The following is an 8,024-nucleotide window of genomic DNA, read 5'->3' on the forward strand; positions in this document are numbered from 1 at the left end:
AAAAAAAAAAAAAGAACTACAAGTGCTCAAATCCATAAGGCCTGGGAACTTCTTTCCTTTGTACATTTTAGTTTTGGGTTTTTTCCCCCCTTCTTTCTCTGTAGCCATTGTTCTCCCTCCTAATGTCTTTGACAACCATCTACTTCCCTTCCCTTCTTCCATTTACACCTCTCTTCCCCCTACACCCCTTCAGATGCAAAGAGACAATTGTTCTGGGCTCCAGGGCCATTTTCTGGACCCTGGGCTTACACTGCACAACCTCTTGGAGAGATGTGGAAAACAATGTCTTCTCACTGCTGTCTAGCTAGGTGAGTCAGTCAGTTTATTGGAGTTACCTACACTTCCCACCATTATCTACTGCCACACCCTACTTCCCTCTATCCTTTCATTTTTTGTTTTGAACTCACTGTTGCTTTTAGCCAACCACTTCCAATTCCTTCTTTCTACAGGAGGAAGGAGTTCCCTGCTTCCCCACCTAAGTACAGCTACTGACTAATCTTCACAGAAACTCCCTGTCTCTTTCTGGGAAAAAAAGCTGCCAGGCAAGACTCTGCTGACTTCTTTTATCCCTCTAGCACAATGGTCAACAGCTTTTGAAACAGAGGGCTTCTCTCTCAGCTTGGAACTCTAAATAACAGCCGTCAGCTAAGACTCTGGGCAGTCCTGTGCAGATGAGAGTGTGAAGAAAAGATTGGTTTTCAGTACTTTAATTCGTAGAGATATTTTTAATGACCTACCTCATCTTAACTGGTAAAGGTCCTGACCCTTGTCTCTTGAGTTCCAAATCTTCATATTACATAATAGCCTAACATTTCCATGACCTCCCCAAAGTATTTCCATCTGGTGACAAATGTGTAGTTTCAACATTAAATCCTAAACCAACTAACAGGCTGTGTGAATGTACTCTCTTCACTAATGTGTGTTTGCTACAACCATTTACAAACCAATCAGAAAACAGAAGTGTCTCTGAAACCAATTAGGTTCTGTACTTGCCCTCATCTCCTCAGTCCTGCCACAACCAGACTCTGTTGTCCCTAAACAATGTTGTCTCTATAGTGTAGACCCTCAACAACTTTAGATGGACAATTTCATTTATCTGTGTCAGCCATGTAAGTATGCAACATTTCCCAGTTCATTCTCCCAAAGCATAAACCAAACTTCCTGTAAGCAAATCTGCTTTTCTATCCCTGGTGCTTCTGCACAACGTCTAGATGAGGTTCAGTCTGTCCTGCATGAGTCTTCAAGCATCTTCAGGAACACTAGAAAAGAACCAGGGGGATCCAGTAGAGAAGAAGCAAAGAGTAAAACATGGGAACTGCATGCAGGTGGCTGTGACTTCTGCAGGCATCGAGCAGAGGGCATGTGTGTGTAGTGGGGAGGTAAGGACATCTTAATATTGTGTTCTCTGTCCTTTTTTCTCTCCAGCCTTATATCTCTTCAACATTTACCTGATTGATTTTTCAAGTATTTACTTTGATGCCTAGCACCCCAAAGTTTTACTTGCTCATAATAATACTTCATAAACCTTATTTTTTCAGCACTCACCTCCTTCACAAAGCTAGGAACCTTCTGAGGGCAGAAATAATTTCTAATGTGGGCTTATGTGTTGGCAGATAGAACAGTGGATCCCACACACACCAGGTTCCCAGTCAATAAGCAGAAGGATGAGTGGATTCCCATTCTTTAATGCCTCTGCTCCTAACCTCTCTATGCTAAAGATCAAACCCAGGACCTTGGTAGATAAGCATTCTACCATTGAGCTGCACCCCAGTCCTCTTGCCAATACTCCAGTCAGTACTCAGAATGAACTGTTTCCATCCCAGCATCCCAGAATGACAAAAGAAGAAGCTCATACTCTGACAGCCCCACATGCCTAGACCCTGTCAGCAGCCAGCTGCTTGGCAGGATGCTGTCAACTCAGCAATTCTCCACTCATGTCCCTTGAGGAAACCATTCACCTTATCGCTACAGATAGAGTGAGGACTCCCATCTGTTACAGCTTGGAGTTGAAACCTCATAATCACATCAGCTCACAGTCTGCATATCAGATTTCCTTGTTTTAGTGAGCACTTAGGGAGATTTTCCTCTCCTTTTATTGTTGTTTTCTGTCTAGCAAGTGACCGTATTTCATCTCCACTGAGACACAATGAAAGAAATTTCCAAGCAGATTTGTTGCTTAATGATTCTAGGGAAGGTGCTTCGAACCACAAATGTCTTCCTACAAAGCTGCAAAGGAGCCAGGCTCCATGAAGTTCCAGTCAGTACAAAGGAATAGTAGAACTCCTGCCCTGGGTCAGCACTCAGCAGAAGGTGATAATAGCATCAGAGGGGCTCACACCATAAGCAGAGCTACAGTGTAAAAGTTAGTGGCCTTTGAAAATGGATGAAAGGGTTTCCAAAGACATCAGCCATAACAGGGTTTAAATTACAAGACAAGTCCTCAAACATGGGCCTGTGGGACTTTTAAGTGTCTCAGGAAATTGCTAAGCTGGGAAAATATGCCCTGACCTATTGTTAAACTCCCGAATGCTTTCATAATCAATGAACCTGCTTCTTCATTTTCTTTATATATAAACCAAAAAGTCTTAGCCTTCTCAAGGAACAGAAAAGAGGGTGAATTTCATAGTATTTGAGCATTAAGAAATAAACATGTGTTCATTCAGTTACCACACAACTATTGAGCACCACATGACACAAACATGAATGATTTGATCCTTGCCTCGTGGTACTAAGTCTGATAGGAAAGGTAACTATCAAATTATTCACACAAAAAAATATTTTGTTACATACTATAAAGGAAGAGCAGAGATACTATGAGAAAAATGGGGAGTGACTGGATTTGAAGCTGGGGGCTCTAGGGAAGCTGAGACTGGGAAAGAAGACTTTGAAAGAAGGGGGATGGTGAATGCAGTAAGCTGAAGAGGCACACTGAAAGCAAAGAAGCAGACATGAACAAGACATGGGGATCTCGAGATTGGCCAATGGCTCCTGTTATGTGGACCATGGATGCCTCTTAAGGACTGACTTGAGGCAGCCCTATGACTATCAGCCTAAATGCCCATCTACTCCAAAGCCTCAGAAAGTGCACAGAGGATTAAGTGGTTGTCAGAGAAGCTTATTTTGGCTGAGGTGGAGATTAGAGTGAGTCTACTCGGCTTTCTCATTTGTGCTTCTCACAGAATTGAGAATAACCGCAAGCTTTGGTGCATTTCCCCATGGTTGTCAGCACTTACTGCTTAAAGTAGAAGACTTCAGATTGAGATAGTAACTGTGGGTTTATCTTACTCCTTTTTAAATATTACTCTTATTATTATGTGTATGAGTGTTTTGCCTACTTGTATGTCTTTTTACCACATGCTTGCCTGGTGTTTCTAGAGGCCAGAAGAAGGCATTGGATTCCTTGAAACTGAAGTTATAGATAGTTGTGAGCTGCCATTTGGATGCTGGGAATTGAATCTGGGTTTTCTGGAAGAGTACCCAGAGCTCTTAACCAATGAACCATCTTTCCAGCATTTCTGCTCATTGGTATCCAGTGAACAATTTGGTGATAAACCCTAAAGGGTAGAGTGTAGTAAGCTGGCCGGCGACCTACATGAACCGGGTATTTCTGGAAGGCAGGCTGGGACTGAAAGAGACTTAGACCGCAAGAAAAGAATGATGAAACCAAGACAATTTTTTTCTGATCAAGGCCCGAGAGTTTACTAAGAGACTGTGCTTATAAGGGAGAAGGCCCTCCCCCACCCCCACCCCTGCCAGTCCATTCTTGGTGCTTTGAGCCAGCCTGTAGGCAACAGGCAGGATAGGATGTCTCCAGAATGTCTCAAGGGTCTCTCAGTAGGTAGCAGAGTCTCAGAGAAGGGCAGAGGTAGTTGACATAACAATATAGCCATCTAAGTCAGAAGGCTACACCCCAGATGATCTCATATTCAGTGGCAGCAAAGTCTGAATCAGCCTGCTTCAAGGCTAGGGGAGGCTACAGTAGAGTAGAATGTTTGTCAACTGTCTCATGTCCATAGAAGTGATGTCTATAAGCATATCCGGAACCCAGGGACTTGTCTGAGCAGTGCATTTCTGAAGTTCTGAATATGTGATCATCTCCTGAGGAAGTGGCTAAAGGATCACTGTTTTCCTACGTGGGGGACTCAGCATAATCCATGTCACATGAACCCATGTCTAAAATGTTCACTTTTATATTTTCTAATATCTCCTAAGAGAAATTTCTTAAAATTGAATAACTGCTCCATGATTAGAAGTGCTGTCCTGAATGCCTCATTTAATCCCCCTTAGATCCTAGGAGGTAGGTGACATTATGTCTGTTTTACTAATGTCAACACAGAGACACACCTAGAACATCTTGTGCCAGTCTTGAGGCTTAAGAAGTTTAAGCCAGAGATCATGTGTGAGCTTCCTTGATCCTAAAGAATGATGACCAGGCCCCATCTATGGACCAGAGGAACAATTGCCTTGTGCCTGTGGTCATCAAAGGAGGGTTGGATGACCTCTGTTGAAATTCCCACTTCCCTGATTGAATTTTTCCATCTCTAGAAGCCAAGGATCCAAGATATTAACCACTTCTGGAGTTAACAGGATCCTAACTAGATTAAAGTTTCGCCTTTAACTCCATGCCTGCAGGTTCATCTTCTCAACACCTACTTAAATCTCTAACTGGCTATTGTTTAAATATAACTTATTCCCTTTGAAATTTCCATTGAAATTTAATCCTCATTATGGTATATTGAAAAATGTGACCAGGTAGGATCTTGTAAAGGTAAATAGGGCTGTTCCTTCCTGAATAATTAATTCATTTACATCATTAATGGTTTCCTGGGTTATCCTGAGAGTGATGTGGTCTGAAAGTCTTTTTGGTTAAGTCTTTCACAGTTCCCTCTCTCTTACATGGGATACCCCAAACTGCCTTGATATAAGTTAGCAGAAAGGATATTACCAGCTATAGGCCCCGAACCTACACCACACCCATGAGCCAAATCCACTCCTTTCTGATTTGCCAATGCTATAGTACTTCATACTCTAAACAACAATAACAACAAATATCCCTCAAAATCGTGGACCTAGTGGTGTTAGCTATTTTTCTCATCTTGATGACCAAGCACTTGGCATCGCTTCATGGAGGATGGACTTACTTTTCATGGTTTAAAGAGGCACATCATGGGGAAAGCACAGCCATGGAGCAGCTCACATTTGGGTGGAACAGAAAACATAGAGAGGGCTGGGAGCAAGGTGAGGCTATAAATCTATATGAACACCTCCTAGCAACTCACTTCCATGGCAAGGCCCTACAGCTCCTAAAGGTTTGCCAATTCATAAAGTGTCACAAGCTTGAATTCAAATGTTTCAACCTATGAGCAGTAGGGGACATTTCATATCCTAAACTCAGCATCTGATAAGAGAGGCTTGGGACAGTCAAATAGAACTGGATGCCAGCTGGTTTAAAGACAGCAGCCCTCTAAAGCTATATACTTCTCACCACATCTTACTGTTTCAGATTTCTTTGGAGGAAAGGACATAGATATACATTACTCCAGAAGTTACTACAGAAAGCACATAGGATATTTTATATATTCTGTACTAACAAAAAAAAAAAAATCCACTCAAAGAAACACTTAAAGGGCAAATGGCCAACATCACACATTCCATGATTAATTGAATTCTAGTTTTTTGCACAGCCACCTTCATTTGATATTCCACCCATAAATAATGCCCAGCGCTCCTCTCTGACGATGATATGAAATTAGAGGCAAAGGCATGTGACTCCTACAGGGAAGAACAAAGGAGACTGTAACTCAATTTACTTATTTTTTTTTTAAATAGTTGTTATTTGAGTAAATTTTCAGCAGTCAATAGAGCATTCCTGTAGGGCTCCTCCATCCCTGGGTGGCCTTTAATTTCATTTGCATATTGGACAGTCAGCACTTTTTCCTGCTGTAATCAAACTTGCCCCAAACCAAGCTGGCTTTCTATAGCAAGGCTGTTTTAAACACAAGAAAAGCCAACTATTACAAAAAGCACGAGAGCATTGTGAGAGCACTGGTAAGCCCAGGCTCTTCTTCCCCAGGACAGAGGGCCTGGTAGGAATGAGCACTCAGCAGCAAGGTGTCAACACACCTGACATAAGAGCATCTCTGTCCTCATCACTCATGACTCACACATCTTGGACATGACTTGAATTCTTTTTAATGCCTTAGTTTTCCAATTATTAAAATGTGTGTGCTGGCACATGACCATGCATGTGGCATTCTCTGCTCAGCGTTGTGTCTTTCTCTATTCTTCTCTGGCGGCTGGTGTGTCTCTCTCCCTCTCTCCACACAGTGTAGCATCTCTTTTTTCATCACATGCTTCATCAGGATAGGGAGCTCAGGGTCCTGGTCACAGTCTGACCTTTCCACATACCCATTCCTACCCATTTCAAGCCCAAGGAAGAGGAGTTGCATTTTTCTTTCTGTATCTGATAAAGTTTTGGGGGAGAGGAGCAGAGGAGAGAGGCAAATGGCTGAGCAGTTTACCTTAAAAAAAAAAAAAAGAAGGCTGCATCTCTTCATGGGGGTGAGAATAATTCATGTACAACAGATTCATACTTAAAGAGTTTTGCTGTAAAATTTTACTATGTTCTTTTCTATATATAGAGAAAAAAATTTTTTTTCTATATAGGAATATCCTTGTCCTGTAGATGTTAGTGAAGAGAAAAAAACTGATTGAATTAGACCCCCCCCCAATTTTACCCCTGGAACAAGAATGCCCCCACTGTGTTGCATGAGTTAACAGCTCTGCTTACAGAGCTGGATTCATGTGAGTCTAAGGATCCAGAGTTATTTGTGCTACTGAAAAGAGCTGTCAGGACACAGATTCTATGAATTTCATGGCACTATATTTGGTAGACAGCATAATAAGTGTGAAACTGTTTGAATGCTTGTCTTTTAGTAACAAAAATGTAAGAATATAGTCTATTTTAGAGAGAAAACAAGACTGTACTTTTTTTGTCTCCTAAAAATTTAAATATTATGTTGAAATACTTTTTTAAAACAACTACTCCTAGAGTTTATCAAAAGCAGAAACCTGCTTTACATTCTTCCTATCACACTTTTAATTATATCTGATACACATCATGTCCACAGTAAATGCAAATGAAACGTACAAAGCCAGACAATCCTCTCCTCTTCTCCTCCTTCTCTTCATCCACCCAAGCAACAGGTTCACTTCGAATCACCAGTATGTGTTCATTGGCCTGAAAACACCTCACCCCCTGTTGTGGTAAATCTCTTCATCCCAAATAGTCCCTGGCAATGAAAACATGACTCAATATATATGATTACATCCGGTGTGCCTACATTGGGCAGATCTACTGCTACACTATCATCTTCCACATCTTTGAGACACCTTAGAACTTGTGGTTTCTCCAGGCCATGTGCTTCTGCTCAGCTCTTCTTCTTCTTCTTCTTCTTCTTCTTCTTCTTCTTCTTCTTCTTCTTCTTCTTCTTCTTCTTCTTCTTCTTCTTCTTCTTCTTCTTCTNCTTCTTCTTCTTCTTCTTCTTCTTCTTCTTCTTCTTCTTCTTCTTCTTCTTCTTCTTCTTCTTCTTCTTCTTCTTCTTCTTCTCCCTCTTCCTCCTCCTCCTTCCTCTTCCTCCTCCTCCTCCTCTGTGTCCTCTTCCTCTTCCATTTTCTCCTTCTTCTCTCTCCACCTTCTGCTCCACCTTCTCTTTTATCTGCCCAATCATCAGCTCTCCTTTATTTTACAAATTAAGGTGGGAAGCAGGCTTACAGGAAATCACCTGAGTGCTGACTCATTCCTTTTTCTTAGCCACTCAAAGGGGAAAGGAATTAACATCAAATATAATTAGCTCCAGGGCTGTCTACACCAATTTCTTCTAGAAGTTTTTTCAAAAATGTCTAACCCCTTCAGAGAAACATCACTTTCATAAATACAGCCAAAGACATTGGGCAAACTGTCTGAGAAAGATCCAATAATCACTTTGAAGGAAGACAAGGGTTTCCCATCTTTCCACCTGTGT

Source organism: Mus caroli, chromosome 1 (assembly GCF_900094665.2).
Source record: "Mus caroli chromosome 1, CAROLI_EIJ_v1.1, whole genome shotgun sequence".
Classification (NCBI taxonomy): domain Eukaryota; kingdom Metazoa; phylum Chordata; class Mammalia; order Rodentia; family Muridae; genus Mus; species Mus caroli.